Here is an 18,463-nt window from a genome sequence, read left to right as displayed (position 1 = left end):
TCTGGGCAAATTATTGAATGATGCAGAAAGCATCAAAAGAAGATGGAAGGAATACACAGAGTCACTGTACCAAAAGGAAATGATTAATGTTCAACTGTTTCAAAAGGTGGCTTATTTATGATCAAGAGCCAATGATACTGAAGGAGGAAGTCCAAGGTGCGTTGAAGGAATTGGCAAAGAGCAAGGTACCAGGAATTAATGGACTAAAAATTAAAATCTTTCAAGAAATTGAGGCGGCACAGCAGGCACTCACTCATCTATACCAACAAATTTGGAAGACAACTATCTGGCCCAATGATTGGAAGAGATCCATATTTGTGCTCATTCCAAAGAGGTGACGCAACAGAATGCAGAATTCACGGGACAATCTCTTTGATATCCCATGCAAGTAAAGTTTTATTCAAGGTAATACAAAAATGGCTGCAAGCATACATTGACAGAGAACTTCCAGAGGTTCGAGCCGGATTCAGAAGAGGACATGGAATGAGGGATATAATTGCTGATGTCTGATGGATCTTGGCTGAAAACAGAGAAAATCAAAAAGATGTTTACCTGTGCTTTATTGACTATGCAAAGGCTTTTGATTGTGTAGATCATGACAAGCTATGGACAACATTGTGAAGTATGAGTATTTCTGAACACTTAAATTGTGGTCATGAGGAATCTGTACCTGGACCAAAAGAACATGTTCGAACAGAACATGGGAACACTGAATGGTTTAAAATGAAGAAAGGTATGCAACAAGGTTACAAGTATTCTTTTACCATACTTATTCAACCTGAATGCTGAGCAAATATTCTGAGAAGCTGAGTTATATGAAGGAAAATGTGGCTTCGGGATTGGAGGAAGAATCAATAACAAGCTGTGATATGCAGATAATACAACCTTGCTTGCTGAAAGTGAAGAGGACTTAAAACATTTACTGATGAAGTTCAAAAAACACATCCTTCTGTATGGATTACATCTCAATGCAAAGAAAACAAAAATCCTCAACACTGGACAAATAAACAACATTCTTATCCATGGAGAAAAGATTGAAGTTGTCAAGGACTTCGTTCTTCTTGGATCAACTATCAACACTCACGGAAGCAGCAATCAAGAAATCAAATGACGTATTGGATTAGGCAACTCTGTTGCACAAGACCTTTTTAAGATGTTGAGGTGTGCCTTACCCAAGCCATGGTATTTTCAATAACCTCATATGCATGCGAGTTATGGTGTTGGAGGAAAATATTGAAAGTAGCATGGGTTGCCAAAATAGATCCGTTTTGGAAGAAGTGCAGCCAAAGTGCTCCTTCAAGGCCAGGATGGCCAAACTTAGTCTCTCATATTTCAGAGATATTGTCAAGAGGGAGCAGTCGCTGGAGAAGGATATCATGTTTGGTAAGGTGGAGGGTCAGAGAAAAAGAGGAAGACCCCCAACGAGATGGATTGGCTAAGTGGCAGCATCGATGGACTCAAGTGTGACAATAGTGGTGAGGTTGGCCCAGGATTGGGCAGTGTTTTGTTCTGCTGTGCATGAGGTCGCTAAGGGTTGGTACCAACTCGATGGCACCTAACAACAACAACAACCTTTCCTCTGAATGTCTCTGTTATTGAATTTTCATCTGTGTCTATTTAATTTGGTCTCTGTATCTTTGTGGTGGAGTCCTGGTGTGGCACGGTAGGATAAGCACTTGAACTGCAAGTCGGTTTGAACTGCAAGGTTGGTGGTTCAAATCCATCAACCATTCCTCTGAAACCCTATGCAAGGTCATTATGAGTCAGAACTGACTCAACAGCACTTAACAACAACAACAAATATTTGCTGTAGAGGGTCTGCATAGTGTGTCTGGCTAGTCCTCTATCTTGCTGGTAGTCCTTGGCAGTTGCCATTTTTGAAGTCTCGCTAGGTGTCAGGCACTATGAGGCATGTGTTAACTACTGCATGACCTGTGTATTCTTATTCTCTACCTCTGTCGCATGCAACATGTGAGAAATTAACACACTGAGCATTCTCTCTCATAGGTGACAGCTGGAATTTGATCCCTATTCTTTTAAATATCACTTTCTGTAAGGTTTTCATTCAGAAAGAATACCTATCACAATTTCAGATTACTAGGCAGAGAAGTCAAAACAAAATAAAAATCCATTACTGTTGAGTTGATTGTGACTCATGGTGACCCAATGTGTTACACTTAAGGTTTTCTTGACTGCAATCTTTATGGAAACAGGGTTTTCTTCTGTGGCACACTGAGTGGGTTTAAACTGCCAATGTTTAGGTTAGTAGCTAAGAGCAAACTGTACTAGCCAGGAACCAACTAAATAACACATTTCACTAATACTTATAAATTACGATTTTGAGATCTCATTGACAAAACTGCTGGATCATGCAATTGCCATGTCTGTGTCTGAGTGTGCAGAGCACATCCATGTTTCCAGACACAATGAAGAACCATCAGTGTTCATTACCTCAGTGAAGTCAAATCTGAAGGAAACAATCACACAGTAATATTAAGAGTAGGCTGGAGTAGAAGCAATAAATATTATTGCTGAAAAGATGTGGAATATCTATTTCCTGTGCAATACACCTCCCCTAATATGTTTCTTGGAGTCCTGTGGCATCTTAGGATAAGCACTAGACTGCACCGTCAGTTTGAACCACATTGTCTGCTGTTGAAACCTACCAGCCACTCCTCGGAAACCCTATACAGGGTTGCTAGTAGTTAGAATCACCTTGACAGCATTTAACAACAACAATATATTCCTTGGAGTCCTGATATGGTGTTGAAGGATAAGCACCAGACAGCAAGGTCAATTTGAACTGCAAGATTGGCAGTTCAGACTCACCAGCCACTCCTCAGAAACCCTACAAAGGGTTGCTAAGAATCAGAACCAAATCAACAGCACTAAACAAAAACAATATATTTCTTCCTCATCCATCTGTCAGTTTGTCTTACTGTGGTGACTCATGTGTTGCTGTGATGCTGGAAGTTATATTACTGCTCTTTCAAGTATCTGCACGGTTGCCTATGGTGGACAAGTTTCAGCAGAGCTTCAAACTAACAGAAGCTTGTTGTTGTTGTTAAGTGTCATCAAAGTTGGTTCCAACTCATAATGACCCTGTATAGGGTTTCTGAGGATCAGCTGGTGGGTTTAAACTGCCAATCTTACAATTAGCAGTTCAGTGGTTGTCCCTACAGCACCACAACAGGACTCCTTAGGAAGAATGAAAAGGCTTCCAATCTGAGGGATTAGCCCCTGAAAACATTATAAATAGCAGAGGAACATTTTCTAATATGGTGCTCACAGATGAGCCCCTCAGTTTGGAAGGCACTCAAAATGCAACTGAGGAAGAGCTGCCTACTCTAAGCAGTTGACTTAAAAGATGCGAATACAGTAAGGCTTTTGGAACCTTCATTTGCTGATGGGGCACAACTTAAAATGAGAATAAACAGCTACAGACATCCATTAATAATCAGAATATGGAATGCAGGAAATATAGGAAAATTGGAAGTTGTCAATAATGAAATGGAAAGAATAAAGAATGATATCCTAGGTGAGCTGTAATGGACAAGTATTGACCATTTTGATTCAGACAATCCTATCATTTACTAAGAAAGAAATGACAAGTTCAATATAGAATGATGTTGATTTCATCCTCAAAAAGAACATTTCAAGATCTACCATCATATTCTGGATGTACAATGAATGCTGTCTGTGCTAGGATAATATCAATATGCTTATATGGAAGGGTAGTTAATACCACTATTATTCAAATTTACACACTAAACACCAAAGTCAATCAATGATGAAGTTAAAGAATTATACCAACTTCTACAGTCTGAAATTTATCAAACATGCAATCATGATACATTGATAATTACTGGTGATTGGAATTCAAAACTTGGAAACAAAGAGGAAGAATCAGTTGTTGGAAAGTATTGCCTTGGTACTAGAAACTATGCTGTAGATCTCATGATAGAATTTTGAATATCTAGGATATCAATCTTTATTCATTCTATTTCATTATTGACAACTTGAATTTTCGTATATTTTATACATTGCATATTCTGATTATTCATGGATGTCTGTAGCTGTTTATTCTCAAATAATTCTGAAATACCTTTTGCAACAACATAAGTGGGACCTATAAAAGTGGACATAAATATGTGGTAAACATAGAAATCAAACTGACTACATTTGTGCAAGAAACAATGGAGAAGCTCAATACTTACTATTAGCCAAAACAAGAGCAGGGCTGATTTGCTCATATGCAAGTTCAGGTTGAAACTGAAGAAAATTAAAACAAGTCTAGAAGAGTCAAAATATGAACTTGAATATATTCTACCTAAATCTAGAGACCATCACAGCAACCAATTTGATGCATTAGACATTAATGACAGAAGACCAGAAGAGTTGTGGGATGACACCAAGAACATCAGACAGGAAGAAAGCAAAAGATGGTTAACTAAAAAGAAGGAAAGAAAGAAAAGATTAAAATGGATGTCTGAATAGACTGTGAAAACTTTTCATGAATATAGTACAATTATTGTACTATTTTACTATTGATTATATAAGTGAAAGAATTTGTGAAGTAAAAGAATGGAAAAGAAGATTTCAAAGAATAGATCAAGACTAAGTCAAGTATTATAATGAAACATGCAAAGAACTGTAGTTAGAAAACCAAAAGGGAAGAACACACCTATTGTTTCTCAAGAGAAAAAAACTGAAGAAATAATTCAAACCTCAACTTACAATTGGACTTCTAGCGTGGCGCTGTAGGATAAGCACTGGACTGCGAAGCACAAGGTTGGCAATTGAAACCCACTAACTGCGACTCAGAAATCCTATACAAAGTTGCTATGAGTCAGAACTGACTTGACGGAACAACAGCAACATAGGCAAAAATGGACTCCTGGTGTAGCGTCGAAGTCAGCATTGGACTTCAAACCACAAGGTTGACAGTTCAAACCCACCAGTTGCTCTTCTGAAATCTTATACAAGGTCATTATGAGTCAGAAGCAACTCGAAGGCACTTAACAACAACAACATAGGCAAAATATTGAATGATGTGATGTGTTGTTGTCAGATGCCATCGAGTCGGAACTGACTCATAGCGACCCCATGCACAGCAGAACGAAACAATGTCCAATCCTGGGACAACCTCACTACCGCTGCCACACTTGACGCCATCAATGATGCCACCTGGCTGATCCATCTCGTTGGGGGTCTTCCTCTTTTTCTCTGACCCTCCACCTTACCCAGCATGACATCCTTCTCCAGTGACTGTTCCCTCCTGACAATATGTCCAAAGTATGAGAGACGAAGCTTAGCCATCCTGGCCTCCAAGGAGCACTCTGACTGCACTTCTTCCAAAACAGATCTATTGGTTCTTTTGGCAGTCCATGGCACTTTTAGTATTCTCCTCCAACACCACAACTCAAAGGCATCAATTCTTTTACGATCTTCCTTATTCACTGTCCAGCTTTCACATCCATATGAGGTTATTGAAAATACCATGGCTTGGGTCAGGTGCACCTTAGTCTTCAAGCTATGTAGCATACATCAAAAGAAGATGGAAGGGATACACAGTCACTATGCCACAAAGATTTGGTCAACTTTCAATGATTTCAAGAAATGGCATATGATCAAGAACCAATAGTATTGGAGGAAGAAGTCTAATCTGTACTGAAGGCATTAGAGAAAAACAAGTTTCCAGGAATTGAGAGAATACAAACTGGCATGTTTCCACAAACTGGTAAGGCATTAATGGAACTCATTTGTCTATGCCAAGAAATTTGACTTACCAATTGGAAGAGATACATGTTTGTGTCTAGTCCAAAGAAAGGTGACCCTATAGAATGTGGAAAGTATCAAATAATATCATTAATGTCACATGCAAATCAAAGTTTTCTGGAGATAATTAAAAAACTGGTTTCAGCAGCATATCCACTGTGAGCTGCCAGAAATTCAAGCTGGATTCTGTAGAGGGCATGGGATGAAGGATATCACTGCTGAGGTCAGAATGATCTTGGCTGAAAGCAGAGACTACCAGAAAGATGCTTGCTTGTGTTTTATTGAGTATACAAAGACATTTGACTGTGTGGATCATAATGAACTGTGGATAACATTGCAAAGAGTGAGAAACCCAGAAAACATAATTGTGCTGATGAGGAACCTTTCCATAGACCAAGAGACATTTGTTACAACACAACGAGGTTGTATCCTTTCACCATACTTATTCAGTCTGTATACTGAGAAAATTATCATTGGACTATATGAAGAAGGGAGTCCTGATATGACACTGTAGAATAAGCACTGGACTGCTGACCACATGATCATCAGTTCAAACCCACCAGCTGCTCCTCAGAAACCCTATATAGGGTCGCTATGAATTGGACCACAAAAACATATGCAGATGACACAACCTTGCTTGTTGAAAGCACAGAGGACTTGAGGCACTTGCTAATGAAGATCAGAGACTAAAGCCTTCAGTATGAGTTGCATCTCAATGCAAAGAAAACAAAAAGCCTCAAAACTGGACCTGTAAAAAACATCATGATAAATGGAGAAAAGGTTGAAATTGTCCAAGAGTTTATTTTCTTGAATCCACAATACTCTTGGAAGCAGAAGTCACGAGATCAAAGGATATGTTGCATTAGGCAAATCTGCCTTTGTAAGTGTTAAAGAGCAAAGATGTCACTTTGAGGACTAAGAAGTGCCTGACCCTAGCCATGTTTTTTTTCAGTCATCTCATATGCACATGAATACTGGACAATGAATAAGGAATGAACTGATAAATTAAATTGTAGTTTTGGTAAAAAAATATTGACAGTACCACAGACTGCCAAAAGAACAAACCAATCTGTCTTGAAAGAAGTACCCTCAGAATACTCGGTGGAAGTAAGGATGACAGAGATGTTCTTTGGACATGTTATCAGGAGAGATCAGTTTCTGGAAAACAACACCAACCTTAGTAAAGTAGGTCTTGCTGCTGAGTGCCATTGAGTCTGTATAAGATTGCATAGCTGCAGCTGGTGAGTCTGAGCCATTGATCTTGCAGCACCATACCAGGACTCCTGGTAAAGCAGAAGATCAGGGAAAAAGAGGAAGACCCTGCCCTGAAAGGAGATGAATTGACACTGTTGCAGCAACAATGGGTCACATAACAATAACTGTGAGGATGGTTCAGGACCAGCCAGCGTTTCCTTCTCTTGCGCATAGGGTCCTTATGTGTTGAAACTGATTTGAAAGCAGTCGCTGGAGAAGGATGTCGTGCTGGGTAGGGTGGAGGGTCAGAGAAAAAGAGGAAGACCCCTAACGAGATGGATCGGCCAGGTGGCATCATTGATGGACTCAAGTGTGGCGGCGGTAGTGAGGTTGGCTCAGGATCGGACATTGTTTCGTTCGGCTGTGCATGGGGTCGCTATGAGTCAGTTCCAACTCGATGGCACCTGACAACAACAACAAGAACAAGAACAATACATTCCTAATTTATAAATCTGTGGTAGAAAAACAGTGAAAAGTAATACCAAATACCACATTAAAACAAAGCCATAATGACCAGTGTCTGGTTTTTAGAAGAAAGTGTTGCTGTTATCATTCAGAAATAATAAATAATGCAAAGAGAAAGCTTGAGATTCTAACCCTCCAGTCATAGGCTCAGATCTGAAGCCATAAAATGGGCCCCCGGATTGCCCAGTAGAGCTATGGGATAATGAGACTGGCTTGCAGCCACAGCTCTGGGTTACCCCAGTCCCCAAACCCACAAGTCACCACTGCAGTTTCTCTCACTGCCTTGAGGCAACCTTCAATTTCAGAAGGGCACAGAATCAAACAGAAAGCAATTAGTGTGGCAGAACCTTGAAAAGAAACCAATAGCCATGATCTGGAGGTTTGTTTTATTTAATTGTTTTATTTCTCTCTCTTTTTTTTTAACTCCAGAAAGCCAGGATATCCTTATTTGCAGAGAGAAACAACAAGAACAATTAAAAAGTTTCAAATCATATCCAATTACTTTCAAGTTGGGTTTGATGAAACATAAATACATTTCATATCAGAGCTTTATTTTAGCCCAAGTCCAGTGCTGTTTGTTTGTCTTTGAGAAGACTGCTTTCATCTTGGTAGAGGATGTCCTAAAAGCACATTTCAAAAAATTACCATTGGCACCCAGTTTCCTATTTGATTACATTTTGGCATCCAGCCCTGCCAGTAATATAGAGTTCCTATCTCCATCCCTCCAATTGGAAGATAATTGGATATACTACCTACCTCTCACCATTACCACCCCCTACGCTGTGGCTGTAACAATCTGAAATCACGGAAGCCACAAGAAATGACTCAAATTATTTTAAAAAGTCGGTACTTTCCATTTTAGATTTCCTCGGGCAAATTCATCAGGCCCCCTTGAAACAGTGACACTAAGAGCTCTAGGAGTTAGAAGTACCAGACACCAATTACAAGCTGAGAACTAAATGCCATAATTAAGGAGACTCATACACTTTAATCTAAAACAAGTCAAAAATGTTGCTGGATAAAGAAAAAAGTAAAGTAAAACTCCATAATTATTATAAATTGGTGCACAGTGGATAGGTTCCTCCATCTACCAAACAACAAAGGTAGTTGTGTCTTTGGGATTAAGTGTTTTACAATCAACATTTAACTCTCTGAATATAGATCTCCGCATTAACAAATCTACCAGTCAATTGTACAATCTCCCCTCTGAGATTTATGCACATCAGAGGCACCTACCCCACACCAGTTTCAAGTGAATTTTAGAAAACAGGATTATATGTCCTTTCATAATCACCTCTCTGATAAAAATGTGTTCATGTGTCTTCTTCTCAAAAACAGCTTCCCGATTCCCTTTGTTCCTTACAGACAACTGGAATGGCTATAAATGCATTTGGTATGTTTCATACCTGCTCTTTTGTATTTTCCTTGGAAACCTGTAAATTTCAACAAATTTCTTTGGGAAGGCAATATTATATACACTGACCTTTCAGTGAGAGAAATGCTGATGTCCTCTTTGGCAGACTTCAAGAATATGTCTGAAAATATTGTCACACTCATTATCTGAGGGTTTGTTTTCTTTGTTTTAATAGAGATTGGTTGGGTGCATTTGAGTAAATTTGAGAAAGAGAGAGAGAGAATATGGAGAAAAACAGAGAAAGGGGGAATCATAGTACTACTTTCTGATAATTTTTAAAGCTTCTGATAGGATCAGGGTGATATGAAAAGAGGAAAATAGACCAAAAGGCAAAGGGCTTTGTGATCATAAAATGAATGTGTCAAGGTTAAAGTATTCCTCTAATCCCAGGCTGCAGGAGCAAAGCTACTGCTAATAAAGTCCTTCCATGCAGTTTTATTCACCAGCTTGCTCTTGACAAATGGAAACAGGAGTGCAGTCTGGAGACCAATTACAAACCACTCTTCTGATTCCTTTAATCCCTTTGTTTCCATTTCTGATCAAAATAAAGATTTTTTTCTTTTTAGACAATAAAAGAAGAGAACTTATAAATAGTCTGAATCGCCAGCTTAAAAGAAAGGTCTTGGCTAGAGTTATTTCTCCCCCTCCACCTTTTAAGCCACTTACTGACCCCTTGCACATCTGTTTCATGATACTGGAAAGTATTTGCTACCAAGGAAAGTCAGGGCATTTGATGTGAACACACTGATGTATGGTTAGCCTGTGTGAATGATGATACCAGTACATGACCCAAAACGTAAAAGCACGATTCCACTCAAATACCATCTACTTAACCAAGAATAAAATGAAAGGAAATCATCTATTACTAGGACTATGTCCAGTGATGATAATTACGGTGGTAAAAATGAACATTTTACGTGCCAGCCACTTTACTTAGCACTTTACATTTATTCCCATGGCAGCCCTATGGTGTAAGTGCCATATAGTATTTTCCAGGAGACAATACGCTAAGAAAGAACTTGTCTAAGGTTGAACATGGAGGAGCTGAGACTGAAGACCTTGGGAAAGTGATTTTATTTCTGGATCCTTAACCACTGTAAGGAGCTCTGGTAGCATAATGGTTATGAATCAGGCTGAAAACCGCAAGGTCAGCGATTCGAAACTACCAGCTGTTCTGCGGGAGAAAGATGAGACTTTCTGCTTCCATAAAGATTTATAACCTCAGAAACCCTGTACAGGATTGCTATGAGTCGGAACCAACTCCACAGCACATAATCACCACCAACAACCACTGTAGTACTCTCTGAATCTTCCAAAAGCAGCCAAGACAGCCTACTCCACAGAGAAACTCTGGCAGCAAACCTGGCTTTCTTTCCCCACGTGTGCTCTTGGCTGCCAGAGTGCTGCTTTGGGATAGAATGGATGCCTAAAAGGAGATCCATTGGTTGACTGGCCTGTACATTTGCTATGAGAGCCAGGGGCTGCAAAACAGCAACTCTGACGGCTCTGAATCAACAGAACTGTAAAGTCAGATGCTGTTTTCAAATAAGCAAGGCCATTTCTCTGGGCAGATCTTCCACTAAGCTGGCTGGACCACAGTGATGGCTCACGTGTCCTTAACAGGAGAAAAAAGCCATAAGAATATAGTGAAATGATGATACTTATGGGTTGTTGTTGTTGTTAGGTGCCATCAAGTCGGTACCTGCCCATAGCGACCTTATGCACAGCACAACGAAACACTGTCCAATCCTGGGCCAACCTTACTATTGTTGCCACGCTTGAGCCCATTGATGCTGCCACTTGGCCAATCCATCTCATTGGGGGTATTCCTCTCTTTCTCTGACCCTTCACCTTACCAAACATAATATCCTTCTCCAGTGACTTGTCCCTCCTGACAATGGCCGAAGTACTTATGGGTAGAACTTAATTTTTCGCTCATGTGAGTGACATTGGGACTAAAAAAACCAAGTGACAACTCAGATGTGTTCTAGATGGTGTGTTGTTGTTGGTAGGTGCCATCGAGTCAGAACTGACTCATAGCAACCCTATCTATGCACAACAAAACAAAACACTGTTCGGTTCTGCACCAAACTCACAATAGTTGCTACGCCTGACACCATTGCTGCTGCCATTGTGTCAATCCATCTCACTGGGGGTCTTCCTTTTTGTCTCCAACCCTCTACTCTACCAAACATGATATCGTTCTCCAGGGACTGGTCCTTCCTAACACTATGTCTAAAGTATGAGAGGCGAAATCTGGCCATGCTAGCTTCCAGAGAGCATCCTGTCTTCTTCCAACACAAACTGATTTGTCCTTTTGGCAGTCCATAATACTTTTAATATTTTCCTCCAACATTATAGCTCAAATGAATCAATTCTTCTATGGTCTTCCTTATTCACTGTCCAATTTTCACATGCTTATGAGGTTATTTAAAATACTATGGCTTGGGTAAGGGGCACCTTAGTCTTCAAATGGACATCTTTGCTCTTCAGCACTTTAAAGAGGTCTTGTGCAGCAGATTTGCCTAATGCAATACATCATTTGATTTCTTGACTGCTGCTTCCATAAGTGTTGATGATTGATCTGAACAAAATGAAGTCTTTGACAACTTTATTCTTCTCTCCATTTACATGGATCTTACTTATTGGTCCAGTGGTGAAATATTTGTTTTCTTTACATTGAAATACAACCCACACCGAAGGCTGTGATCTTTGATCTTCTTCAGTATTTTAAGTTCTCTTCACTTTCAGCAAACAAAGTTGTATTATCTTCATATCACAAGTCATTAATGAGTCTTCCTCCAATCCTGATGCCACATTTTCTTTCATATAATTCAGCGTCTCAGTTTATTTGCTCAGTATACAGATTAAGTATGGTGATAGAATACAACCCTGGCACACACATTTTCCTAATTTTAAACCATTTGATGTTCCTTTATTCTGTTCAAACAATTGCCTCTTGGTTTATATAAAAGGTTCCTCATGAGCACCTGCAATACTCATTCTTCCCAATGTTGTCTATAGTTTGTCATGATCCATACACCTGAAAGCCTTTGTGTAGTCAATAAAGCACAGATAAACATTTTTATGGTATTCTCTGCTTCCATCCAAGATCCATCTGACATTAGCAATAAAATCCCTCATTCCACGTCCTCTTCTGTATCAGGCTTCAACGTCTGGAAGTTCTCTATCAATGTATGGTTGTAGCCATTTTTGTATTATCTTTAGTAAAACTTATTCGCATAGGATATCAATGATATTACACACTGATTTCTGCATTCCGTTGGGTCGTCTCTCTTTGGAATGGGAATAAATACAGATCTCTTCAGTCAGTTGGCCAGGTAGTTGTCTTCCAAAGTCCTTGGCATAGTGCCCCCAGTGAATCATCAGTTTGTTGAAAGGCTTCAATTTGTATTTCATCAATTCCTGGAGCCTTATTCTTAGCCAATTCCTTCAATGCACCTTGGACTTCTTCCTTCAGTATCATTGGCTCTTGATCATATGTTATCTCTTGAAATGGTCATAAATTGAATTTTGATCATTTATTTTTGGTACAGTGACTCTGTGTATTCCTTCTGTCTTCTTTTGATGCTATCTACATTATTCAATATTTTTCCCATAGAATCCTTCAACACCACAAGTCAAGACTTGAATTTTTAATTCAGTTTTCTCAGCTTGAAAAATGCTGAGTGTGTTCTTCGCTTTTGGTTTTCTAACTCCAGGTCTTGCACATTTCATTATAATATTTGACGTTGTCTTCTCAAGTTGACCTCTAAAATATTCTGTTCAGTTCTTGTATGTACATACTCAATTCTTCCATTTGCTTTAGCATCTCTATGCTGGAGAGCAAGTTTCAGAGTCTCTTCCGACATCCATTTTGGTCTTTTCCTTCTCTCTTATTTTCTTTATGACCTTTTGCTTTCTTTCTGTATGATGTTCTTGATGTCACTCCACAACTCTTCTGGTCTTTGGTCTTTACTGTCCAATGCATCAAATCTGTTCTTCAGATGGTCTCTAAATTCAGGTGTGATACATTCAAGGTCATATTTTATCTCTTGGGGATTTGTTTTAATTTGCTTCAGTTTCAGCCTGAACTTGCATATGAACAATTAATGGTCCATTTCACAGTCTGTCCCTGACTTTGTTTTGGCTGATGATAAGGAGCTTTTGTACCATCTCTTTCCACAGATACAGTCAATTTGATTTCTATGTATGCCATCTAGTGAGGTCCATGTTTATAATCATGTTTTATGTTGTTTAAAAAGGCATTTGTAATGAAGTCATTGGTCTTGCAAATTCTATCATATGATCACCAGCATTGTTTCTACCAACAAGGCCATATTTTCCAATGACTGATCCTTCCTATTTGTTTCCAATCTTTGCATTCCATTTTCCAGGAATCATCAATACATCTTAATTGCATGTTGGATCAGTTTCAGATTGAAGAAGTTGGTAGAATTCTTCAATGGCACCATCACTGACTTTAGCGATTGGCATGCAAATTTGAATAATAATGTTATTAACTGGTCTTCCTTGTAGGCGTATGAATATTATTGTATCACAGACAGTGTTGTACTTCAGAACAGATCTTGATATATTCTTTTTGATGATGAATGTGAAGCCATTCCTCTTCATTTTGTCATTCCTGACATAGTAAATCATGTGATTGTCAGAGTCAAAATGGTCAATACCAGTCCATTTCAGCTCACTAAATGGTGTAGCTGTGAACAAAATCAAGGGTTAGAGAGTCATCAGTGAAAAAAACATGATCTAGGATCACATCTGGAGTCTGATATAGCATTGCAGGTTAATGCAATGGATTGCAATGTCGGTTTGAACCTCAAGGTTTGTGGTTCAAACTCATTCCTCAGAAACCTTATACAGGGTCACTATGAGTTAGAACTGACTCCAAAATACTTAACAACAAGAAGAATCAAATCTAAGCATGAGTATTCTTTGGCTAAGTGAATTTGGCAGTTACTTAATATTTTTAAACCTCAGTTACCTTATCTGTAAAGGAAAGCAGGTACCTTAGTAGGCTATTGTGATGACTAACTAAGTAAGATAATGAATGAATGCCAAGTACTTGGCACACAGTGTTGTTATTGTTATTGTTGTGTGCTGTCAAGTTGGTTCCAACTCATAACAACCCTGTATAGGGTTTATGACAGGAGTTGATGAATTTGAACTGCCAAACTTTTGGCTACCAGTACAGTGCTTAACCTACAGTGCCACACTATGGCACATAGCGAGGACTCAGTAAAAGGAGTAGGCTTTGTCCCTAGGTGGCTAGAAACTAGACAATCAGTTAATGTTGATATATTACAATAGCCATGTCATAAGATTTAGGTGAATTCAAAGCATGAAGAAGCAAATTCTCTCTCTGTCGTTAGTTTTGGCCAACGTCTACCTCATAATACTTCTTTTTCTAAAGCAAGATTTAATTTTTTGTTGTATTTTAATACTTTTTGTGCTGATGTGGGATAACATACTAGACCACAAGGTTGATTCAAACTACAAGGTTGGTGGTTCCAACTCACCAGCCTCTCCTAGGAAACCCTAAATACAGCAACTTTGCTTTGGAAACAACTCGCAGCACTTAATAACAAAAACAACAACAAAGTATATATTATTTCTGTTTGTTGTTGTTAGTTGCCTGTGAGCCAATTCCAATTCATGGTGACCCTTGTGTGCAGAGTAGAATTGCATGGATGTAGATCACCAGGCTTGTCTTCCCAAGTGACTGTCGATGGATTTAAATAGCCAACCTTGGAGTCCTGGTATAGTGCTATAGAATAAGCACATGAACACAAGTTCAATTTGAACCATAAGGTCGGCAGTTCAAACTCTCCTTGGAAACCCTAAGATTCCTAAGAGTTGGAATTGACTTGATAACACTTACCAACAACAGTGTTTACTAGTTTAGCATTTAGCTTTGATGCCACTCAGAAATCCATTAATTGTGCTTCCTGTTGCTATTGTGTGCCCTCAAGTTGGCTCCAACAATTCATATTGACCTTGTAGAGGGTTTCCGGGAGCGACTGGGGGGTTTGAACTGTCCATTTTGCCATTAGCAGTCCAGTGCTTATCTTACAGTGCCACACCAGTGTGGTGGTGGTGGTGTGCTATGGAGTCGGTTCCAACTCATAGTGACCCTGCATAGGGTTCCCAAGATTATAAATCTTTAAGGAGCAGAAAACCTCATTTTTCTGCTGAAGAATAGCTGGTCATTTTGAACTACTGACTTTGAGCTTAACAGCTCAACTTGTAACCACTCCACTTCCAGAATATGTAGTGGGTTCTGTTTATGTCTGCATGTTTGGGAAAGGGGTTATTTGGTTTGGGTTGGGGACTAGCTTTGGGTTGAAAGGTAGCATTGATCTTTTTAAATGGCAGGGGTTCTAAAAAACTTAATGGATTGTTTGCATATCCTGACATCATGCATCACTTTAAAAATAAAGGCGTGATTCTCCATTTCCTCAAATATTGGGTTAGATGTTCTGTTAGATCTCCACCAGCTCTGTTGTTTTTAGTATGTAATTGTCTCAACTTTATTGGAAATGCTTCTCTAATTGAAACATGTGGATTTAGAGTATTTGATTTCTAAGCCTTGGGGTTTGTAATCCTGCCTTACCTTCTTGCCTTCAGTTGTTTTTCAGTTCCCACAGGCCCAAAGTCCTACCCTCATCCCTAATTTCTGTGGGGTCTTCTATCTGCCTTACTTAACTCTGAACATACAGTGAATTTGCTTGATCTCTCATTTTGCCAAGATTTTCAATGGAGATTGGAATTCCTTGGAAGGATATTCCAATTGGCTGTTTTTTTCTTAGTTTTTGGAGACTATCCAAAGTTTCATGTTGTTGTTGTTGTTGTTAAGTGCCATTTCATGAAACAGGCTTTTTCCCCTGCCACTTTGGAATAATGTGGGCACTAAAGGCTACTCATGCAGCATGCTTTGAAAAGCCAAATCTATCAGTCCAAAGCAGGATCAGACCACCTCCTCAGAACAGGATGAGTCTCAATGAGAAGACCTTGGTGAGGTAGAAACTTCTGAGACAATCCCTAAAAATAAAGCATAACCTTCACATCATCATTTCTCCGTATATTTCTTTTAGACTGTTTCCTTAAAACAGGATGCTCCCTGGAGTTCTCTCTCCCATTCTCTACTCTAGTTGTGTCCCTTTCTCACTGTGGTCACTGAACTAAAACACACAATCAGTTCAAGCATACAAACTGCTTATGTGACAATGTGAGGGAATCTCAAAGTACAAGCGACAGTGATTAGGTAGTTACATGCACAAAGCCTCACATTACTCAATTAGCTTGGCACAGGTTTAAAGCATTTGGTTCCACTCAACAAACATTAAACAGCCCCTTCCTTGCTCTAGCGGCTTCCCTCTCCCAATTACTGCCCTCCATCTTAAAAGCTCAGCCCTTTGTATTCACTGCCCTGTTTTGATTCTTGCCTTTTATCTAAGACTGTCTTGTTTTCTGGTAAAGCAACAACTTTCTGTCTGGTTAACACCTCATTCCACTTACCCTCAGAGTAAATCCTTCATGAACACTGCCTGTGTTCTGAAACCTTCCCATGAGTCTCTCATGTGTGGGTTTCAGAACAACCTTGTTATCTTCACGGAACTCTTATCACTAGTCTTGGGCATCCTGTCTCTTCACAGCTCACTCTGTTTACTCTTTTTCTTACTGATGGTCCTCTGAAAACCCCCAGTTTCCACTCCTACTCCCTCACATACATAAGAATCATTAACCTTCATTCACCAGCCCCATCCTGACTTGACCTGTCCGAGCAACATTGTGCCTCTCACAACATGTAGGTAGAGGTTAGACCTCTACATGCCCCAGTCTCCTACCAGTCTGGGTCCCTGGAGGGCTTCTGAAGAAGCAAGAGTTAAGAGAGACTTACTACAGAGTTCTGAGAGAAAGCAAATTAAGCAGTTAAGCATGGTATAATTGTATCTGGGTAGTAGGATTATGTATATGATATTTTTGTTTGTCTTCTATGTCTTTCTTTGTTTCTTTTTTGCTTTCTTCTTTCTTCCTTCCCTCTCCTTCTTTTCTTTTATTATTTTTTAAAATTGTCCCTAACATTCACATACAGTACTTTTTAATTAAGAGGGAGGAAAATTTACTGCCCACAAAATAAGATGTAAAAAGGCCGGAAGAGGTTGATCTTGCCAGTCCAGGAGCTGAGGACCCTGAGACCATCAAGGGAGAAGAGCGGAAGTGCAGAACCCTATCCAGAGAAGCAGCCATGCCAGAGACGGAGGCAGAGACAATGAAGTGGAGAATGGCTGTGGACTCTAGACGCTAGGAGGGAGAGGGGCTGTGTGCTGGAAGACTTGCACTGCATGCCCTTTGTTTGAATGGTTATATATTCCTGAGTGCTTCAGTGTACATCCAAAAAAAAACAGAGGGAACTCTTTTTTGTGACACCGAGGAGGCCATCGGCTGCTTCACCATGAAGCTGAACATCTCCTTCCCAGCCACTGGCTGCCAAAAACTCATTGAAGTGGACGATGAACGCAAGCTTCGTACCTTTTATGATAAATGAATGGCCACAGAAGTTGCTGCTGACTCGCTGGGTAATTAGTGGAAGGGTTATGTTGTCCGCATCAGTGGTGCAAACAACAAGCAAGGTTTCCCCATGAAGCAGGGCGTCTTGACCCATGGCTATCTGCCTGCTTCTAAGTAAGGGGCATTTCTATTATAGACCAAGGAGAACTGGCGAAAGATAACACAAATCTGTCCAGGGTTGCATTGTGGTTGCCAACTTGAGTGTTCTCAACTTGGTTATTGTAAAAAAAAAAAAGGGTGGGGTTTGGGGGAGAGAAAGCTATCCCAGGACTGACTGATACAACTGTGCCTCATTGCCTGGAGCCCAAGAGAGCTAGCAGAATCCACAAACTTTTCAATCTCTCTAAAGAAGATGAAGTATACCAGTATGTTGTGAGAAAGCCACTGAACAAAGAAGGCAAGAAACTCAGGACCAAAGTGCCCAAGATTCAGCATCTTATTACTCCTCATGTCCTGCAACACAAACATGGGTGTATTGCTCTGAAGAAACAGCGCACTAAAAAAAATAAGGCAGAGGCTGCGGGATACGCCAAACTTTTGGCCAAGAGGATGAAGGAGACCAAAGAAAAACGTCAGGAACAGATTGCCAAGAGATGGAGGCTGTCCTCGCTGAGAGCGTCTACCTCCAAGTCGGAATCCAGTCAAAAATAAGAAATTTTAATGAGTGACAAATAAATATGCTCATATTAAGAAAGAAAAAAAAAAACACAGAGGGAATGGAAGCAAATTCTGTTGAATGATGATGCATGAAGGGGATTGTAGCCATTGCAATGAAACAAAATATGGTAGGATGAATGTAAAGCTGATGTTCTCCCATGTAAACTATCACTCAATTCACAATAAAAACTTAAAAAAAAAAAAAAAAAAGATGTCAGTCAATATTAAATCACTCATTAATGCCATATGAGAAAGTCCAGTGTGGTGCTGTAGGATAAAGCACTGAACCACAAGGTCAGTTTG

General features: G+C 39.6%; 1 pseudogene; it reads left to right on the top strand.

Moving 5' to 3' along the window:
- Positions 1–17,387: 17,387 nt before the first annotated feature.
- On the top strand, positions 17,388–18,154 carry LOC102841885 (annotated as a pseudogene).
- Positions 18,155–18,463: the final 309 nt, after the last annotated feature.

This window comes from Chrysochloris asiatica, unplaced genomic scaffold, assembly GCF_000296735.1.
Source record: "Chrysochloris asiatica unplaced genomic scaffold, ChrAsi1.0 scaffold00129, whole genome shotgun sequence".
NCBI lineage: Eukaryota > Metazoa > Chordata > Mammalia > Afrosoricida > Chrysochloridae > Chrysochloris > Chrysochloris asiatica.
This window is presented reverse-complemented; position numbering and strand designations above follow the sequence as displayed.